This window comes from Colobus angolensis, unplaced genomic scaffold (genome assembly GCF_000951035.1).
Source record: "Colobus angolensis palliatus isolate OR3802 unplaced genomic scaffold, Cang.pa_1.0 Scaffold228, whole genome shotgun sequence".
NCBI lineage: Eukaryota > Metazoa > Chordata > Mammalia > Primates > Cercopithecidae > Colobus > Colobus angolensis.
Genome location: NW_012115466.1, coordinates 3,370,307 through 3,376,124, shown reverse-complemented (window position 1 = coordinate 3,376,124; position 5,818 = coordinate 3,370,307).

The window sequence follows — 5,818 nt, the reverse complement described above, 5'->3', positions numbered from 1 at the left end:
AGTATAAAAATCTAGAGGTTATAGCTTACTATAATCCTAGGTTATACAGTATAGCTTATTGAACATGTAGTCTATATGGTATAGCCTGTTGCTCCTAGGCTATAAACCCATACAGTATGTTACTATACTGAATACTGCAAGCAATTGGAACACAATGGTAAGTGTTTATATATTTCAACACATCTAAACATGGAAAAGGTACAGAAAAATATGACATAAAAGATTAGAAATGGTACATTTGTATAGGGCCCTTACCATGAATGGATCATGCAGAGTTGAAAGTTGCTCCGAGTGAGTCAGTAAGTGTGTGGTGAGTGAATGCAAAGAACTAGGACATTACTGCACACTACTATGGACTTTATAAACACTGTAAACTTAAGCCTACATGTATACAACATATTTTTCTTTCATCAACAGTAAGTTAATCTTAATTGACTCTTTTACACTTTACAAACTTTTTATTATTTTCTTATTGATTATTTTGTAATAACATTCAGCTTAAAACACATTGTACAGCTGTACAAAAACATTTCCTCTTTGTATATTCCTATTCTATATGCTTTTTTCTATTTTTAATACTTTCTTAAAATTTTCAATTTTTTTGTTAAAAATGAAGATGTATCGGGGGTGGTGGCTCACGCCTGTAGGTCACTTTGGGAGGCCGAGGTGGGCAGATCACAAGATCAGGAGTTCGAGACCAGTCCTGCCAACATGGTGAAACCCTGTCTCTACTGAAAGTACAAAAATTAACTGGACATGGTGGCGGGTGCCTGTAATCCCAGCCACTCGGGAGGCTAAGGCAGGAGAATTGCTTGAATCTGGGAGGCGGAGGTTGCAATGAGCCGAGATCGTGCCACTGCACTCCAGCCTGGGTGACAGAGCGAGACTCTGACTCAAATAAATAAATAAACAAATAAATAAATAAATAAAAAAGAAAAAAAAAAAGATGCAAACACACACATTAGCCTAAGCCTACACAAGGTTAGGATCATCATTATCATTGCCTCCTACCTCCACATCTTGTCCTGCTGTATTGTCTATTTCTTAAAAATTGTTGTACCTATTATTTTTGATGGGTTTGTCTTTTAATCTTCCTACTAAAGACGTAAGTATTTTACACACAACAATTAAAGTGTTACAGTATTTTGTATTTCTCTGTCACTTACCTTTACCGGTGAGTTTTTATACCTTCAGAGAATTTATTGTTGATTGCTTACATACATTTCTTTCACAGTGAAGAATTTCCTTAGCATTTTCTGTAACACAGGCCTGGTGTTTACAAAATACCTCAGCTTTTGTTTGCTGGGAAAGTATTTCTCCCTCATGTTTGAAGGGTAATTGTGCTGGATATAATATTCTAGGTTGGAAGTATTTTTTTTTCCTTCAGCACTTGGAATGTTTCATCCTACTCTAGCCTATCCTGTAAGATCTCCACTGGGATGTCTGCTGCCAGACATATCAGAGCTCCTTTATATGTTACTTGCCTCTTTTTCTGCTTTTAGATTAAATATCCTTTCAGATTAAAAACAAAAACGAGATCCAGTTAAATGCTACCAACAAGAAACTCACCTCACATATAAAGACACAGATAGACTGAAGATGAAGGGATAGAAAAGATATTCAATGCAAATAGAAAACAAAAAAGAGGACTATATTTGTTAGATAAAATAGATTTCAAGACAAAAACTGTAAACAGACAAAGAAGATATTGTATAATGATAAATAGGTAAATTAAGCAGGAGGATTAAACAATTGTAAATATTCATGCTCTGAATGCTAGAGCACCCAGATGCATAAAGCAAACATTATTGGAGCTAAAGATAGGGACCCCAATACAATAATAGCTGAGGACTTCAACACACCATTTTCAGCATTGGACATATCATCCAGATAAGAAATCAACAAATAAACATGGAACCTAATTTATAGATCAAGTGGACCTAATAGACATTTACAGAATATTTCATCCAAAAATGCAGAATGCACATTCTTCTCCTAAACACATGGAACATTCTCAGTGATAGAGCATACATTAGTCCACTAAACATGTCTTAATTTTTTTAAAAAAAACTGAAATTATATCAAGTATCTTTTCTGACTACAGTGGAATTAAACAGAGAAACTTTGTAAACTCTACAAACACATGAAAATTAAATATCATGCTCCTGAATGACCACTGGGTCATTAGAGAAGTTAAGAAGGAAGTTTTTCAATTCTAGAAGCAAATGAAAATGGACACACGACATACCAAAACCAATATGACACTGCAAAAGCAGTAGTAAGAGAGGGAAGCTTAGAGCAATAAATGCCTTCATCAAAAGTACAGCTTCCAATAAACAACCTAATGATTCATCTTAAAGAAGGAGAAATGCAAGTGCAACCAAACTCAATCTTAGAAGAAGAAAAGAAATAATAAATATCAGAGCAGAAGTAAATGGGATTGAAACAAACAAAGACAATATAAAAGCAAGGAAGCACAAAGGTTTTCGGGGAAAGAAAAACAAAAGTGAAGAAAACTTCAGCCAGAAAAAAAAAAAAAAAAAAATCAGAGAGATGACCCAAATACATAAAATCAGAGTTGAAAAGGAGACATTACAACTGATAGCTAAGAAATTCAAAAGATTGTTTGGAACAACTATACTATGAGCAACTATATGCCAGTAAATTGGAACACCTAGAATAAATGGATAAATTCCTAGACACGTCCAACTAACCAGGATTGAGCCATGAATAAATTTATATCTGGAACAGACCAATAATAAATAACAGGACCAAATCTCTAATAAAAAGCTTCCTATCAAAGAAAAGCTGAGGAGCTGATGACTTCACTGGAGAATTCTATCAAACATTTAAAGTAGAACTAATACCAGTCCTACTGAAACTATTTCAAAAAACTTAGGAGGAGGGAATAATTTCAAACTCTTTCTACAAGGCCAGTATTATCCTGATACCAAAACCTGGCAAAGAAAAAACAAAAAATATAACTACATGCTACTATTTCTGATGATCATACATTCCAAAATCCTCAGTAAAATATTAGGAAACTGAATTCAAGAACACATTAAAAAGATCACGTATCAAGTACTAGTGGGATTCATCCCAGGGATGCAAGGATGGTTCAATGTATGCAAATCAATCATTGTGATACATTACTTTAAGAGAATGAAGGAGAAAATCTGTATGATCATTTTGATAGATGCCAAAAAAGTACTTGGTAAAATTCAACATACCTTCATGAAAAAATTCTTGAAAATAACCTGGGTATAGAAGGAACAAGCCTCAACATGATAACTACCTTTCAAAACAGAACCACAGCTAGTATGGCTGAATGGGAAAAACTGAAAGCCTTTCTTTCTAAGATCCAGAACAAGAGAATGATGCCCACTTTCACCACTTTTATTTCACTTAGTAGTGGAAGTCCTTGCCAGAACGATTAGACAAGAGAAACAAATAAAGGGCATCCAAATTGGAAAAGAATTAAGAATATCCTTCCTTGCAGATGTTATAACCGTATATTTAGAAAAACCTAAGTACTCCACCAAAAAAACAATTAGAACTGATAAACAAATTTAGTAAAGTTGAAGGACACAAAGTTAACATACAAATTCGGTGACATTTCTATGTCAGCAAAGAACTATCTAAAAATAAACCAAAAAAGTAATCCCATTTACCATAGCTATAGGTAAAATTAAATGCCTTGGAATAAACTTAACCAAAGAAGTGAAATATCTCTATAAAAAACTATAAAATATTGATGAGAGAAATTGAAGAGGACACAAAAACATGGAAAAATATTCCATGTTTATAGATTGGATGAATCAACATGGTTAAAATGTCTATACTACCCAAAGTAATCTACAGATTCAATGCAATCTGCATGAAAACACCAATGAAATCCTTCAGAGAAATGGAAAAACCAATCCTAAAATTTATATGGAACTACAGGATACTGAGAATAGCCAAAGCTATCCTGATCAGAAAGAACAAAGCTGGAGCCATAACATTACCTTACTTCAAATAATACTATAAGGGTACAGTAACAGCATGGAACTGGCATAGAAATGGATGCATAGACAATGGAGCAGAATAAACGAAACCCAGGGATAAATCCATACATATACCACGAACTGATTTTTGACAAAGGTGCCAAGAACGTAAATTGGGGAAAAGACAGTCTCTTCAATGAATGGTGCTGGGGAAACTGGATATCAATATGCATAAAAATTAAACTAGATTTATCTCTCATCATATTCAAAAATCAAATCAAAATTGATTAAAGACTTACATCTGGCAGGGCGCAGTGGCTCATGCCTGTAATCCCGCACTTTGGGAGGCCAAGGTGAGTAGATCACGAAGTCAGGAAATCGAGACCACCCTGGCCAACAATGAGAAACCAGTCTCTACCAAAAAAAAAAAAAAAATAGCTGGGCATGGTGGTGGGCACCTGTAGTCCCAGCTACTCGGGAGGCTGAGGCAGGAGAATCCTTTGAACTTGGGAGGCAGATGCTGCAGTGAGCCGAGATCACGCCACTGCGCTCCAGCCTGGCCACAGAGTGAGACTCTGTCCCAAAAAAAGAGAGAGAGAGAGAGAGAGAGAGAGACTTATGCCACAGAGTGAGACTCTGTCCCCCCCCCCAAAAAAAAGAGAGAGAGAGAGAGAGAGAGACTTACACCTAATACTTTAAACCATGAAATTACAAAAAGAAAATTTTGGAAAATGCTCTAGGAAATGAGTCTGGCAAAGGTTTCTTGAGTAAAACCTCAAAAGCAGAGACAACCAAAGCAAAAATAGACAAATGGGATTACATCAAATTAAAAACCTTCTGCAGAGCAAAGGAAACAATCTACAAAATGAAGACACAGCCTACAGAATGAGAGAAAATATTTGGAAGCTATTCATGTGATGATTAATAATCAAAATATATAAATAGAGTTGTAAAAACTGAATAGCAATACAAAATAATCTGTTTTAAAAATGGGCCAAAAATCTGAATAGACATTTTGCAAAAGAAGATATAAAAATAGCCAACAGGTGTATGAAAAAATGCTCATCATCACTAATTATCAGAGAAATGCAAATCAAACCTACAATGATATATCCTCTCAACCCAGCTAAAATGGCTATTATAAAAGAGATTGGCAATAATGGATGCTGGTGTGGATGTGGAGAATGGGTAACCCCCATAAACTATTATTGGGAATGTAAATTATTATAGACACTGTGGAAAACAGTATGGAAGTTCCTCAAAAAAAGCAAAAATAGAACTACCATATGATGCAGCTATCTCACTGCTGGATGTATATCCAAAAGAAAGGAAATCAATATCAAAGATTTATTTGAACTTTTGTGTTTATTGCTGCACTATTCACAATAGCCAAGATATGGAATCAATCTAAGTGTCCATCAACAGATGAATGAATAAATGAAATATAGTACTTATACATAATAGAGTATTATTCAACCATAAAAGCGAATGAAGTCGTATCTTTTGCAGCTACATGGATGGAACTGGAGGCCATGATGTTAAATGAAATGAACCTGGCACAGAAAGATAAATATTGCATGTTCTCACTCATGTGAGACATACAAAAAATAATTTGAACTTGTGGAGATAGAGAATAGAATGAAGATTACTAGAGGATGCAAAAGGTAGTAGAGAGAAAGGGATAAACGGGATGGTTAATGGGTACAAAACTACAGTTAAATAAAAGGAATAAGATCTAGCATTTGGTAGCACAATAGGGTGACTGTAGTTAATACTTTATTGTACATTTCAAAATCATTAAGAGTGAAATTGTAATGATTTTAACACAAAAA